We start from the raw sequence: 16,280 nt of genomic DNA on the forward strand, positions 1-16,280 counted from the left end.
AGTGACTTCTTTTGTGATTGGCTTACCTCACTCAGGATGATATCTTCCAGACACATCCATTTGCCTAAGAATTTCATAAAGTCATTGTTTTTAATAGCTGAGTAGTACTCCATTGTGTAAATGTACCACATTTTCTGTATCCATTCCTGTTGGAAACGGGCCCGTGGCTCACATGGACCAGGTTTCACCTGGAAGGCAAGCTGGGGCTGAAAAGAGAGGGGAACTAGGCAGTAGAGAGAAAAATGGAGCTAAGTCAAGAGTCCTGATCAAAGCTCAAATGTTTAATGGCAAATGTGCTTGTAAAGGGCGGGGGGGGGGGGGGGATGAGGGGGGAGACCCATTCCCACCAATTCATTCTTGGAGCCTGGAACCAGCTGCAGGTAACTACATGCAGGATCGGGTGTAGTCTCCATAATAGCTCAGCAGCCTCTCAGCAGGAGGAATAGCAGCAGTAGCTGAACAATAGAGTAATCTAGGGAGGAAGGCTCAGCCCTAGGTAATCTCCTTAGTGGCAGCAAGGTCAAGGTCTGGCTCAGCCTGCTTCAGGCTGGGGGGTTACAATTTCCTCCCTGTTATTAATGTTTTTTTAAAAAGCTGGACTGAGGCATAAAATTTATTTATGCTCTATAGTCCTGCCTTGAGAGCTATGGTGGCTGGCGGCCGTGCCTGACTTAGGAAATCTTAGATCTTCTCGAACCATCCAATTCCGTCTTGGAGGCTCCGTGCAGCTTGTTTGTGTTATATTTCATACAAAACATGGCTCTGTGTTGTGTTATCAACAGCCACGGCCTTTTCACACGTACCTCTGTCTTAGATTGGTATGGTTCCGAGATCTGCGTGCCTGTCTTTGACTGAGAGGTCCTCATTGGCACATCTTATTCCCAATTCAGACCAAAGCCACAATATGTACTTAGAGTGCTTCTTCATGAAGATTAATAACTGCCACCTGCGCTGTTGGAGGCGAGGCTGCACACCTGCTGCAGTCAGGCTGAAGGGTGTTGACTGGCCTGCTTGAAAAACAAAGTGGAGACAGTGAAAAGCAACTGTACAAAAGCTTCTTTGGGGAAGTCCAGGTACTACATTCAATTGCAAATTAGCAACAATCATGTTTAGACTTAGAGCTCCAGGTGTGGGGGAGGTGGCTTTGAGAATTGCAGAAAGGCTGCAGCTTCTCTGGGAGTGGAGGCTGTGCTCCAAATTAACTTTGCTAGGTAATTAAGATTTTAGCTATCTTCCCTAAGATTCTCTAATACTGGAATTAATACTAGACCAGTCCAAGATTGAGTAGAATAACTGATCACAATGAGGGAAGGAGAAGAATCACTATAACTCTTTCTTGTGACTAGTCTTTCTAAGTCACATTACACGGTCTCTAATATTCTATGTCCCATAAGGTTTAAAAGCTTGAAGCAAGGCAGTTAGCTTGGCCAAACTGGGAAAATGGCATGCAAAGGTGGGTCAAAAACATATACCCAATTCAGCTTTCTTGTCACTACAGTCAGGGCACTCAGAGAACTCACCTGTCTGCTTGTCCCAGGAATTAGCCGTCATGCTTCTGCAGCATTCTGTGAAGAGAACCTAAGCTTTTCCCTTTCCCAATAAGGTAGCTGTTCAGGACACAAGCCATATGCCAATAAGTAGATCCTTTTCATCTCACCTAGTCATGATTATGTCTGGTTTTAAGATACTATGAGGCATTTATTAAGTTCTTTGACATCCAAATTTCAAAATTCTTAAAATAAAAGTATGATTTAAATAATGTGCATGGGGATATAATTTCCCCCTTTCTTTGTTTTTTAAGAAGAAGAGTTTTTAAAGTTCCACAATACCCTGTCTTTGAGAATTATTACATTGTTGACAAAACATCTCAAATACTTGACTGTTATAGTCAGTTTTAATATAACAAGGGCAGTGACTAATTACACTTTCAATTGTTTCTCTTGAAGAGTGGTTGTAACTAGAAAGCTTGAAAAGTTATTAAAAGTTACATGTGCATAATTCATTATTAATCAGAATAAGAGCATTCATTTGCAGCAATTGATTAAGTATAGGTCCTCAAGAATTAACACCATTATGTGGAAACAGGTAGGAACTGAGGACACCAAGAGCAAATTTTTTACAATTTGACATGCACATTCTCCAAAAATACCTAAATATTATCTTAAACCATTACTGTTTTGAATATATAAAAAACGAGATTATATAGCTAATTTTTTAAAGTGCGATGAGTACATTCAACTATTCCTTGTCCCATGAGGTTATAAGGAATTCCAGTTTTATGGAATTTGATGCCAAATTCCTTACAAAATGAAGTAAAATTTTTGCTAGAATAGGATGTCCTGTTATCTGTCTTAATAAGTTTAGGCAATTTTATAGCATTAAAGGCTTGTAGGCAATGATCAATTACATTAGAGGCAGAGAAGCAAAAAGAAATACTGAACAAGTGTCAATGCAAACATGTATATATTTTAACTTTCCAAAATCTGCATAATGTGTTACATCCATTTGCCAAATTGGATTAGGCATAAGACCTCGTGGATTAACTCCTAAATGTGGCACTGGAGATAATGTAATACATTTCGGACATTGTTTTACAATCATTCTTTCCTGCTTCTTAGTGATCTTATGTCAGAGCCTTAAGGTATGGCTAGAGAGATGAAATTTTTCATGATCACGTTTGTCCAAAGCAACAGGATCTGAATTTAAGGCCTCTCCTATTAGAGCTCAGTCGATGCAATCATTGCCTGCTGCTAAAGGTCCAGGAAGACCAGAATGAGATCATATGTGGCCAATATAGAACAGATGTTTTCAGGCAAGAATGATGTTTTGCAATTGTGAAAACCAGGATCCTGCTGGCATATTAGGGCTAAACATACCACAAGTCTCCAATAAGGGTACCAATTGTGCAACATATAAAATATCAGTAAAAATATTAAAAGCATCATTCACAGACTGAAAGACATTCAGTATTGCTGTTAATTCTGCTAATTGAGCTGAGAGACCAGGAGTCTTATTGATTACCTGTTGATTATTTATTTATAAGAGATCCAGGGGGCTGGTGAGATGGCTCAGTGGATAAGAGCACCCGACTGCTCTTCCAAAGGTCGGAAGTTCAAATCCCAGCAACCACATGGTGGCTCACAACCATCCGTAACAAGATCTGACTCCCTCTTCTGGAGTGTCTGAGGACAGCTACAGTGTACTTACATATAATAAATAAATAAATAAATAAATAAATAAATAAATAAATAAATAAATAAATAAAAAAGAGATCCAGCTCGCTGTTTAGAGGAGCAATCAGTAAACACCAGAACAGCATTGTGTAAGGGTTGTAAAGAGGTCATACTAGGAAATATCACCTCATGTATGTTTAAATATTTTGTCATCCTATCTTGAGGGTAGTGGCTGTCTATAGTTCCTTAAAACCCTATTTGAGCAAGCAACCAATCTGTACTGTACTGCTTTAGCCAAGTGTCTTGACCTACACTGTAAGGCTAAACAGTAATATCTGGCTCTTTGTCAAAATAAGTTAGTGCCTGCTTCCTTCCAAGGATAATCATCTCAGCTACTGCTTCATAATATGGCAAGATATTACATTTAGGAGAAATCCTCGAATGTATCCACATTAGAGGAGATTTTTGCCATAACAATCCTGTAGGCATATGAATCATATTAAAAATTGACAGATGTAAAGGCGAAGAGTAATCTATATACGTGACAAATTGTTCTTCAATAGCTTTTTCCACTTGTTGTAAGGACAGCAATCCTTCTGAGGTTAAAGATCTAGGGGAGGTAGGATCAAAACTCCCTTTAAAAATATCAAATAAAGGTTTCAACCCCTCTGTAGTAAGCTTTAAATAGGGGCGAAGCCAATTAATATCACCTAACAATTTTTGAAAATCATTCAAAGTCCTGAAGTTGTCTCTGCAAATAACTATCTTCTGGGGAAAAAAAAAAAAAAACAGCTTGATTAGTAAGTCTAAAACCCAAATAATTATAAGGATCCTGAGTTTGTATATTTTTCAGGAACTATCTATAATCCTTTATCAGCTAAAGCTTTATGTAAATCTCTATAGCACAAAAGGAAATCCTGGGGGTCTTTTCCAGGCAACCCAGGACAAATTCTTAACTGTCCAAAAACAGTCTTCTTAAAAGAACAGTATTTTTTCTTATGAGTTGCATAACCAATTGCAAACTTGAGAATTAATAGCATCTGAGGGATGAACAATTTTAAGCAATTGTAAGCTCTGAGATATATATTGATAAATATACAAATTAAAGCTTGATTATTCACCATTTTAAAGCATTATCTATAGTATACAATTTAATTATGTGTGCTGAAGCAGGACGAAACTCAGAAGAATAAGCGTGTGATCCAATTCACATATACTTTTCTCCCATAGAAGGGCTGTTTTTAAACACAGTAATTGGGATGCATGCATGCATGAATTTATATAGAAGATACAGACGCATGCATAAAAACATTTTTTAACTTATCTTTGGAATAATGATTGTCAATTTTATTTAAAATGATGGTATTCAATAGGTCAAATATTAATATTCTATAATAACCAATTTAAATGCTGTTTTGAACAAGGAACAGACACTTTGTCAGGTTCTTAAGACACAATTTTTGTTATAGGTTTTCTAAAATATATGAATTTATCTTACAATTCTTTATTAGCACCACAGCAGCCTTAGTAGGATGTTAAAACTGTGTTTTGAGATGAACACCACCTTGGCCTTGCCCACCTCCAGCCCTCCTCCCAGGCCATAGAGGATAAAGCAGCCCAATCTGTTGTAGGCCAGGAAGCCCGAGCAGGGGCAGCAGAGCACCTAGCAGGAAAAGATACGGCCACCCAGGCAGATGCTCATGGGAGCAATGGAGCACACGACTGGTGCTTCAGGTCCTCCGCTAAGTTTGCTACAAAAGCGCCCACTTTCTGGCGGCATCCCATGCCACCACCACTCAGGGAAAGAAGCATACCCCATGGTCCCTCCCCGCAGCAGCCAGCAGGTGGCCAGCTCCATGTGAGCCAATGGTCGGCCAGGAGGAGAAGAAAGATGACTTTCCAATAATGCTTTCTCTTGCCAAGGAATTGCTGTGGGCACATTTAATAACCAATAACTAAAATAGGCAGCTAATATTTAATTACCATTGATTATAATTGATAACAATTATAAAAGCTTTCTTTAATTTCTGCAAAGCTTTTGTTCTTTACCAGTTAATTTGTGTCTCACTTAATAGCACCTAACAAAGGCTTAAATTCTCCTGTGGTGAGTTTAAGGTGAGGTCTTAGCCAATTAACATCTCCTGGAAGCTTTTGAAAATAAAATTTTGAAGCAAATCAATTTTTCGTTCTTAGATTTTCTGTACCACAATTTTATAGTATAACTAAAACCCTAAGTATTAAAAAGATATTGCCTCTGCATCTTTTCTGGAGCAACAGCTACTCCCCAGAACTTAAAAGCTCTTTGTGTGAGAGCAAGGATTTAAAGTTAACTTCCCTTGAGAGGCATTAGCTACTAAAATACTTTCCACTTAGGAAACAATATACACTGAAAGATTCAAACTCTTAGCTTCTTGTATTGAAGCAGAAACACTAAGAATTTTTCTTACATGAGGTAAAGCTATATTAGCCATACCCAGTGGCAAAATTTTCCAGTGATTACAAGCTCACTAGAAGCAAACTCTTTACAATTTTCCAGATGCAAAGGAAAAAACAAACTCCTAAATCTATAATAACTTTACATAAAGTAGGTAAGTCAAATTGCAATGTCCTGATAAATTCTACAGCCTGACTGACCTTTTTATAAACTTTGAATTTAAACTTTATTTAGAAGAACATCTGGATAGATCTGCAACAATGTTCTTATAGCTAAAAGGAATTTTCCCTAAAGGCAAGGAGAGGCAAGTTTCGAGAGCTTCCTTAAGCACCGTTTGCAAGACAAAAGAAAGTCACACAAGCCCCCAAGAGGCTGCTCTGATCTTAGTTCCTCTTGCTGGGAGGACAGACTTTAGAATTTTTGAGTTTCTTTTGCAATATTAGACTATAACTACAACTTTGGGAAAGCAAAATCCAATTTCAAAGCAATTTATCACCTTAGAATCAACATCAAAACTTCACTATCACATTGCGAAATTTGGCTGCCAATTTATATCTATGAATGTATGACAGTGCAAGTTTTAATGCTTCATTAAAGAGACATTGCTTTAAATATTACCTTTAATTCTACTTTCTAGGATAAGAATCACATTAAATATTATCTCAACTAGAAGTATCCTTAGAGACCCAGCCTCTTGACCTGCCTTATGCCATGTGTTGGAAAGATTCCAAACCTGAGTTACCAATTAAAAACTAACTTTCTAGTAACCAGTGTTACACCTATTTGATCATACCCAATAACTTATAAGCTAATACTCTAACAAAGAAGACATGAAGAGCATATTATACCTCTAAGACCAATAAAAAAACAAATGAAGCAGCTACACGAGTCTAATAAATTTAGACCAATCAAAGAATTTCAATTTTTCTGGCTATAATTATAAGATAAAAAAGCACTTTGTCATTTGCCAAGCACATTCATCATGATTGCAGAGAACCCTCCAGGAAAAAAAAAACATCTATCTGCTTTTTTGCCCCAAAACTAAGAGCCTGCAGACTCCCTTTCTTTGAGAGCAGCTTTTCCAGCAGTGGCTTCCCTGCTGTGCCTGATCCATGGCTAAAGGGTGTGGCCACTCTGCTGAACCAGCAGATAAAGTTTTAGCCACCTTTTATTTTCCAACATGAAACACAGAACATTCAGCCATTCAGACAACTATACACAAACACACATGGATTGACACGTGGTGCACCAGACGGTAGACTAGACATTAGATAACACAAAGAGGACAGAGAACTTCTGCTGTAGGGACCAGAGAGAAAAGGGCAGGACATTCCCCGATTTTTTCTCTGCCTCTGGGAAAGTTTCAAATCCATTTTCCTCTATATTATTTTATTATTACAAACCCTGTTCCTGCTGCCCGATGCAGCTCCTGACTGCGGACATCTGCCTGATTATTTAATTTAAACCCTTTTTCCTCTCGCCTAAAGCAGTTTTTGAAAACTGCGGACAATTGCCTGATCAGTTCCTAGTTCCGAATAATTCACTGCCGAACCTAAGTGGAAACCACCATTGGGTTAGCACTGATTCCAAACTTAGCTCGTATCCTCCCGCACCTCTAGCAACAATTTAAAAAATGAAGTTTTAAGCTAGCACTAGCATGTGAACCTATTGCTCCAGTGCTCGATAAGATCCTTTTCTTTTTCTTCCTGTGGAGCTCAATACTAAGCAGAGTTCCTCCAGCATTTTTTCTGCCATTCCTCAGGTCCCTGTTCGGATACTAGACTATTGGAAGCCGGCCCAGAGCTCACATGGACCAGGTTTCACCTAGGAGGCAAGCCGGGGCTGAAAAGAGAGGGGAACTAGGCAGTTGAGAGAAAAATGGAGCTAAGTCAAGATTTCTGATCAAAGCTCAAATATTTAATGGCAAATGTGCTTGTAAGTGGGGATGGGGGGGGGCACTCCCACCAATTCATTCTTGGAGTCTGGAACCAGCTGCAGGTAACTACATGCAGGATAGGGTGTAGTCTCCATAATAGCTCAGCGGCCTCTCAGCAGGAGGAACAACTGCAGTGGCTGAACAATAGAGTGATCTTGGGAGGAAGGTTCCACCCTAGGTAATCTCCTTAGTGGCAGCAAGGTCAAGGTCTGGCTCTGCCTGCTTCAGGCTGGAGGGTTTACACATTCCTCTGTTGAGGGGCATCTGGGTTCTTTCCAGCTTCTGGCTATTGTAAATAAGGCTGCTATGAACATAGTGGAGCATGTGTTCTTATTACCAGTTGGAACATCTTCTGGGTATACGCCCAGGAGAGGTATTGATGGATCTTCCAGTAGTACTATGTCCAATTTTCTGAGGAACCACCAGACTGATTTCCAGAGTGGTTTTACAAGCTTGCAATCCCACCAGCAATGGAGGAGTGTTCCTCTTTCTCCACATCCTCGCCAGCATCTGCTGTCACCTGAATTTTTGATCTTAGTCATTCTGACTGGTATGAGATAGAATCTCAGGGTTGTTTTGATTTGCATTTCCCTGATGATTAAGGATGTTGAATATTTTTTAAGTGCTTCTCAGCCCTTCTGTATTCCTCAGTTGAGATTTTTGTTTAGCTCTGTACCTCATTTTTAATGGGGTTATTTGAATTTCTAGACTTCAGCTTCTTGAGCTCTTAAAGAAGACCTAATTCCAACTCTTCTCAAACTATTCCACAAAATAGAAACAGAAGGTACTCTACCCAATTCATTCTATGAAGCCACAATTTCTCTGATACCTAAACCACACTAAGATCCAACAAAGAAAGAGAACTTCAGACCAATTTCCCTTATGAATATCAATGCAAAAATACTCAATAAAATCCTCGCAAACTGATCCCAAGAACACATCAAAACAATCATCCATCATGACCACGTAGGCTTCATCCCAGGGATGCAGAGATGCTTTAATATACGGAAATCCATCAACGTAATCCACTATGTAAACAAACTCAAAGACAAAAATCACATGATTATCTCGTTAGATGCTGAGAAAGCATTTGACAAAATCCAACACCCCTTCATGATAAAAGTCATGGAAAGATCAGGAATTCAAAGCCCATACCTAAACATAATAAAAGCAATCTATAGTAAACTAGTAGCCAACATTAAAGTAAATGGAGAGAAGATTGAAGCAACCACACTAAGATCAGGGACTAGACGAGGCTGCCCACTTTCTCCCTACCTACTCAGTATAGTACTTGAAGTCCTAGCCAGAGCAATTTGACAACAAAAGGAGATCAAGGGGATACAAATTGGAAAGGAAGAAGTCAAAATATCATTTGTAGATGATATGATAGTATATATAAGTGACCCTAAAAATTCTACCAGAGAACTCCTAAACCTGATAAACAGCTTCAGTGCAGTAGCTAGATATAAAATTAACTTAAATATATCAGTGGCCTTTCTCTACACAAAGATTAACCAGGCTCAGAAAGAAATTAGGGAAACAACACCCTTCACAATAGTCACAAATAATATAAAATACCTTAGTGTGACTCTAACTAAGGAAGTGAAAGATTTGTATGATAAGAACTTCAAGTCTCTGAAGAAAGAAATTGAAGATCTCAGAAGATGGAAAGATCTCCCATACTCATGGATTGGCAGGATTAATATAGCAAAAATGGCTATCCTGCCAAAAGCAATCTACAGATTCGATGCAATCCCCATCAAAATTCCAACTTAATTCTTCACTGAGTTAGAAAGGGTAATTTCCAAATTCATCTGGAACAACAAAAAACCTAGGACAGCAAAAACTATTTTCAACAATAAAAGAACCTCTGGGGAAATCACCATGCCTGACCTCAAGCTATACTACAGAGCAATTGTGATAAAAAAAACTTCATGGTATTGGTACAGGGACAGACAGGCTGATCAATGGAATAGAATTGAAGACCCAGAAATGAACCCACACACCTATGGTCACTTGATCTTTGACAAGGGAGCTAAAACCATCCAGTGGAAAAAAGACAGCATTTTCAACAAATGGTCCTGGCACAACTGGCGGTTATCATGTAGAAGAATTCAAATTGATCCATTCTTGTACAAAGCTCAAGTCCAAGTGGATCAAAGAACTCCACCTAAAACCAGAGACACTGAAATTTATAGAAGAGAAAGTGGGGAAAAGCCTCGAAGATATGGGCACAGGGGAAAAATTCCTAAACAGAACAGCAATGGCTTGTGCTGTAAGATCAAGAATTGACAAATGGGACCTCATAAAATTACAAATTTCTGTAAGGCAAAAGATACTGTCAATGAGACAAAAAGGCCACCAACGTATTTGGAAAGGATCTTTACCAATCCTAAATCTGATAGGGGACTAATGTCTTCTGTTTTTAATAACCCACTTAATCCAGCTAATGTCATTTATAATAATAAATAATATTATATATATATAATATATATGATATATAATATAAATAAATGAATATATAGCAGTCACTAAAGCACATGAAAAACTTACCAGCCTCCATGTCCCAATAAAGAATAACTCTCCCTTTGGAACAACTGCCAATAGTTCCTCAATGTGGGATGGGGCCCCTTCTATGTAGGTATTTGGGTGGCTTGGTCTTGGATAGTTCTCATGTTGGTAAGCTGAGCTGCTGTGAGCAGTATAGTCATTTCCTTCAGAAATGGCATTCTTGGCCCTGAGTCTTGGTGGTGATGAGGTTAATTTATATGCCCCATTTAGACCTGACCGCTCACTCTCTTATGACTCTCACTTTGACCAATCATGTTTCTCTTTATTGATTGATGCCTATTGCAGAAAAAGGAGCTACACTGACCAGACCATAAATATTTAGAAGTCAATTTAATAGCATGATCATTTAATAAAATAACAATAGCACTTCTATGATTATATACAAACTTAATGTTAGAATATGAGGAATGAATTTTAATGGCTGGAAAGGTTCATAGAAGAAGCTGCTGTTGTATCTGATTACCTGAGTTCAACCCCCTAAGACCCACATGGTAGAAAGAGAAAAAATGATGTTTCATAATTTGCCCTCTGGCCTCCATATATGTGCTGTGGTGAGCCACATCATTCCCTAAATACATAACAAAGAAGTGTGGCTTTTTTTTTTTTTTTTTTTTAAGAATAGATTCACAAATAAAGGCTATGGCTTATCATCTTCAGATGATAGAATGATTCTCAGCAATACAAATATCACAGGTAATCAATTCTACTGTGAGATGAAAACAACACTTGTTAAGACCTAAGTTATACTTAAGACAAAACTTCATGTACTGCTTTAAGTAGCCATGCATCCTCAGAGGATATTCAGTGTACAGCCTTCAATAAACCACAGGGCAAGGGCAAGAAGGACTCAATGCGCATATGTGTGCTTTGGCTTATGTCTGTTGCTGTGAATTCCCTGGGACAATCACTGCCCACCTGACCCTGACACCTGATGGGAAGATTCTCACTCCTTCTCCTGGCTTGAGACTGGTTATCAGCCAAGGACTTGGCTCACAGATGCTTCTTGGAGGAGTAAGATTGCTCCTGAAGCTTACTGGAGACACACCCCTGGAGACCAATCACGGGCAGGGGAACTTTCTTCCTTCTCTCAGATAAGCTGTATCTGTTTCCCAGGGAGGAGATTTGTTCATGCATTTAGAGACTACTGTTCCTGCATGGAAAGCCACTAATTTTTTTTTTTTTCTTAGGCACTCAGAAGCGGCTGTTGCAGCTGCAAACATCAAGATCTTCTCCAGCCTTAAGGGAGACTTGACAGACAGCAGAACCTACCACTTTCCCTCTGAAAATTCTCAGACTCACTCTGCAAGAGTCAACCCTTCTCTACAGATGTAACCATTGCAGCCTTTCCTCAGCTGAGCACCCTGAAGATAACTAAGAACTTAAGAGTTGTAACACCTCCTGACTATTTCAGTTCGTTACCATCTTGTTTCTACTTTTCCATTCAAGTTTCCACTCTCCTATTTAAATTGTTCTTAACTGGCAAATAAAAGGTTCACTTGTTTTCTTTCTTGCGTCATCTTCTCTCCTCTCCTCTCCTCTCCTCTCCTCTCCTCTCCTCTCCTCTCCTCTCCTCTCCTCTTCTTTTCTTTTCTTTTCTTTTCTTTCCTTTTCCTCCTGTCTTCACTCTATTCTTGAAAAGAGGGCAAGCCAAGAACCCAACTGGAGAGTCAACTGTCTCACATGTGTTCTTCACATATAATGGCCAGAGATTGAGGTCTGATGTCTTCCTCAATCTCTTCCCCTGCTTAGTTTTTAAGAAAGAGTCTCTGACTGAACTTAAGTACTAATTCATCTAGAGTAGCTAAACAGCAAATCCATAGATCCCAATGTCTCTTCACTTTCCCCACAGTAAGATTATAGGTACTCAGGGTTTTTTTGTTTTGTTTTGTTTTGTTTTGTTTTTGTTTATATGGATATTAGAGGTTGAATTCATATTCACATGCTAACATATCCTATGTACAGGCAATTTTTGTAATAGTCCCTGCTCCAGTTGTTCAGGACTTACATGAAGACCAAGCTGCACATCTGCTTCATATGTGCAGGGAGGCCTAGGTACAGCCCCTGTATGCTCTTTGGTTGATTGTTCAGACTCTGAAAGCCTATGGGGTCCAGCCTCCTGTGGAGTCCATAACCCCTTTGCATTCTGCAATCCTTCCTCCTATTCTTCCTTAAGAGTCCCCAAGTTCTACCCACTGTTTGATGGCCTCCATTTTTAAATTGAGGCTTTCTCATGTATCTCAGACTAGCTAATTCTCTGAGTTACACAGTATGACCTTGAACTTCTGAGGAACTAGCTCTTCCTCACCAGTGCCAGAACAGCAGGCATGCAACACACACACCCAGTTTATGGAGTCCTGGGGATCTACTCTAGGCTTCCTGCATGCTAAGTAAGCACTCTGCTGACTGAGCTACATCCTGAAGCTGAAAGTCTTTAAGAAAAGGGGGGGCGGGGGAGGTAGAACATCCGGAGCATTCTCACTTGTAATAAGATGCATGACTGTTGGACGGAGCATAGTGGCACACACCTTTAATCCCATCAGGAATCAGATGCTGGTGGGTCTCTGAGTGTTCAAGATCAGGCTGGTCTATAAAGTGTGAGTTCCAGGACAACCACGGCTGTTAAACAGAGAAACCCTGTCTACAAAAACAAACAAAAAACAAAAACAAAAAAAAACATCAAAATGATGCAAACAAAAGCTTATAGGGAATACAGATATCATACCCTACAGATAGTGCATAGTAAGCAAGATCTTTTCTTCCTGTCAATTCTATAAGCTCTGTCTCAAATGCACCAAAAAAGAGCCCCAAGTGATCAGAAGGGCAGAGGGGCAGAGGGAAGAGAACACAGAGCTGAAGAGAAGGGGATCTGTGAAGAGGTTGGTGGGGACAGAAGCAGTAGTGGGAAGGGAGCTAGCTCCTGCAGCTACCAGGGTGATAGTAAGAGGCAGGTTGTCCTACAGCCCCACTTCATCTATGCTGAGTAGACAGCATGACCCATTCCAGCTCTGAAGGAAGAGATGCAGCCCAGGTGCTCTCAATTCCCCAGCATGCTTCACTCTGCATTTTCTAATAAACAGCTTCACTGATTTGCACTTACAAAGCCCATCATACTGGGGTCAGGGATGGAAGGGAGCTTATTAGAAAGACTTAATGCTACAGCAATGATTCCATCCCTTCCATTGACAAAAGGCTTATATTTTGCCTTTTGTTCTAGAAAGACAAATGCATAGGATCACCTTCACAATCCATAAAAGGAGAGGCATGACCCATTTGCTTTTTGCTGCTTGTCTTACTTTTTCTCCCTACACTTCTTGATTTCATGCCTTATCCCATCACCAGCTTTTTTGAGGTTTGTTAGATGTGGCATGTATCCTGTACAGGATAAAACATCCAGGTAGGAAGACTTGTGAGGGCCCACGCTGAAGGGCAAGTTCAGAAGACAATGTAGGTAATGAGATCTCACCCATAATGCTAGGCTCCGAGGACCACTTCCGAGACCACAAGAACAGAACCGCAGCTCTTGGAGGTCACACCAAATGCTTCACACTGTGATCTGCTGAAGGAATCAAAGAGTCCTTTTCTGTCTAGCCTTGATTTCAGAATCCTCTCTAAAACAAGAATGCTGTGTTCTGACAGACAGCTACACTCTCCACGTTTTTCTTCCTTCCTTCCTTTTGCTTTTCTACCTTCCTTCCTTCCTTCCTTCCTTGCTTTCTTCTTTGATTCTCTTTCTCTCTCTTTTTTTAAGATATAGAAATAGATGCAGGGAAAGGGGAGATCCTAAAATACTCTTTTATCACTTAATCAGAAAGAAATCCCAGCCACAGCCTGCCAGAGTTCACATATGTACAATTCCTTCACAATGTTAAAAAACAAAATAAAAGAAACAACCACAAAAATCCATACAACCATAGTTTGTGTTTGAAAAATTCTTTCTGAGTATGCCCTCTTAAAGCATTTAACAAGGGATAGTCTTTCAAAAATCCCTACAGCCTGAGGCTCTCTCGTGTGTGTGTGTGTGTGTGTGTGTGTGTGTGTGTGTGTGTGTGTGTAATTTTGTATTCCAGGAAATAGCAATAACAATTATAAAAATTACTATCATTATATATATATATAGGAAGAAAACATCACAAAGCAAGTTACTTTATAACAGTTACAGTGTAGGCTACATTTGTTCAACTATTGCTTTGCTGGAAACCTGCCTTGCATCATTTAAGATAATTTTTTAATGTGCTTTTCTTTAAGATTGCTAGTTTCCTGACATCTCTATGGTATATTTTCCCATACACACATTTTTCAAACGGTGTTCAGACATTGCTAAAGGTGGAACTGCATGTCAGTATGTAAACTTAGGAAACACGTGGTGTCAGACATGCAGTTGGTCACTCTCCAAAATGGTAGTAAGAAATTGCTTGGGTGGCATGTGGCTTATGACTCTTTCCAGGTATTTTACTTGCATCACCTAATTTATCCTCTACAGCAAACCACACAGGGAGCAGTTTACAGGTGGAGGAGCTAAGACAGAGAAAGCGTGAGTCACATCTTGCAGAATGAAGAATTACAATCAGATTCCAAGCTCTAGAGAGTGTACACCCATCTACATGTGCCCTGTTCACAATTCCTACATTTATTTCTCTGTAAGAAGATTTTTCTCCATCTCATGGTGAAGTCCTCAGCCCCCCTCTCTCTGTCTCTGTCTCTCTCTCTCTCTCTGCCTCTTTCTTTCTGCTCCCCCACCCCCCACTTCTTTCTCCCCCATATTCCATAACGGGGCCAAAAGAACGTTTTCACAAAGGAATCCTTCCTTCAAAGTAAAGGAGTGTGATAGTCACATTTCATGGTAGTGATAATACATCTGAGAAAATGACTTGCGGGGGGTGGGGGGGGGATGTAGAAGTTTGAATAAGAATGGCCCCCATGGCCTGAAAGATTTGAATGCTTAGTCTCCAGGGAATAGAGCTATTCTGCAAGGATTAGTAGTTGTGTCTTGGTTGGAGGAAGTATGTCACTAGGGTGGGCTTTGAGGATTCTTTTTCTGCCTGGAGATCAGAATGTAGAGCTCAGCTAGGGCTCTAGCACCATGCTTCCTGCTAGGATGAAATCAGGCTAAGACTCTGAAACTGTAAGCAGGCCTCCAACTACTTGTTTTTTTAATAAGAGTTTCCTTGGTCATAGTGACTCTACTCAGCAATAGACCTGGAGGAAAGAGAAAGTGAAAGAGAATTATTTTGGCTTACTACCTCATAGATTTTAGTTCATAGTCATCTGCATAATCATCTGGCCTCATTGTACATGAACCTCTACTCAGTGAGACAGGACATCAGGGTGACACAAAGGGCAGACAGGATACAAAGAGACAGAAAGAAGTCAGATACAATATTGACCCTTCAAAGGTATCCTTCCAGTGACCCATTTCCCATAACTGTGCTCTACCACCTCAGAGTGCTTGGATAAGTGAAATCATCAACAGATTAGTCCAAGCAAACATTCAACAATGAATTCATTAATGGAACTTTCCCTTGATGAAATGAGAGGTCTTGTGGTTTTGCAAACACCTTTAAAATCACACCAACTACCATAGAATTCTTCAAGGACAGTTTTAGATTCAAACCATCAGTCGTTAGATAGCATCCACAGTTGAGTACCACAGTACAGTTTTTGCAGACTTGTTATGTCAGCGGTTTGTTCTCCAAGTCCTCATTTATGGAGCAAATATATTCGTAGCGGTCAGCTAAGGAGAGATGAAGAGGGGCTGTTGACTACTGAGTTAGCAGCGGATCCCTGTAGTGCCTGGGACTGTGATCTGGATGCTGAAGGTAACTAGTTGTTGCCATTTACATTCACTGATTTTTTGTTTGTTTGTTTCACTGCAAACTATTACACAATAAACAGAATGCAGGAAAGGGAATAGAAAGACACCACGGTTACAACATTTATTTATCCAAAATGACTCCACCTTTCTCTTCAGCCTCATTTCCCAGTCTTCCCGGCTTTGTACATATTTCTACTCACCTAAAGGATTTGCTTACCCTCTAGTGTACCAGGTTTTACTTTTTCCTACCTGTAGACTCTTACTTTCTCTGCCTTTCAGACCACTGATCCACTTGCCTCATGAAAACTAACTTGTGTAGATTTTACAGAAAAGAGTAGGAGTTTAGATCTCAAA

General features: G+C 39.7%; 1 long non-coding RNA gene across 4 annotated transcripts in view; it reads right to left on the reverse strand.

The window, feature by feature from the left end:
- Window positions 1-980: 980 nt before the first annotated feature.
- Gm35330 overlaps window positions 981-16,280 on the reverse strand; it is a 33,791-nt gene continuing 18,491 nt past the window's right edge. The window contains exons 2-4 of one of the 4 annotated variants that reach the window (XR_001780855.2): window positions 13,578-13,667; window positions 12,640-12,752; window positions 981-1,007 (exon numbers count right to left, since the gene is read on the reverse strand). This is a non-coding gene — a long non-coding RNA (predicted gene, 35330). Of the gene's footprint in view, window positions 1,011-12,617; window positions 12,753-13,577; window positions 13,671-16,280 lie in introns of those variants that run through there. The other 3 variants (XR_873112.2, XR_873111.2, XR_382023.3) reach the window with 3 other exon arrangements.

Source organism: Mus musculus, chromosome 13 (assembly GCF_000001635.26).
Source record: "Mus musculus strain C57BL/6J chromosome 13, GRCm38.p6 C57BL/6J".
Lineage (NCBI taxonomy): Eukaryota > Metazoa > Chordata > Mammalia > Rodentia > Muridae > Mus > Mus musculus.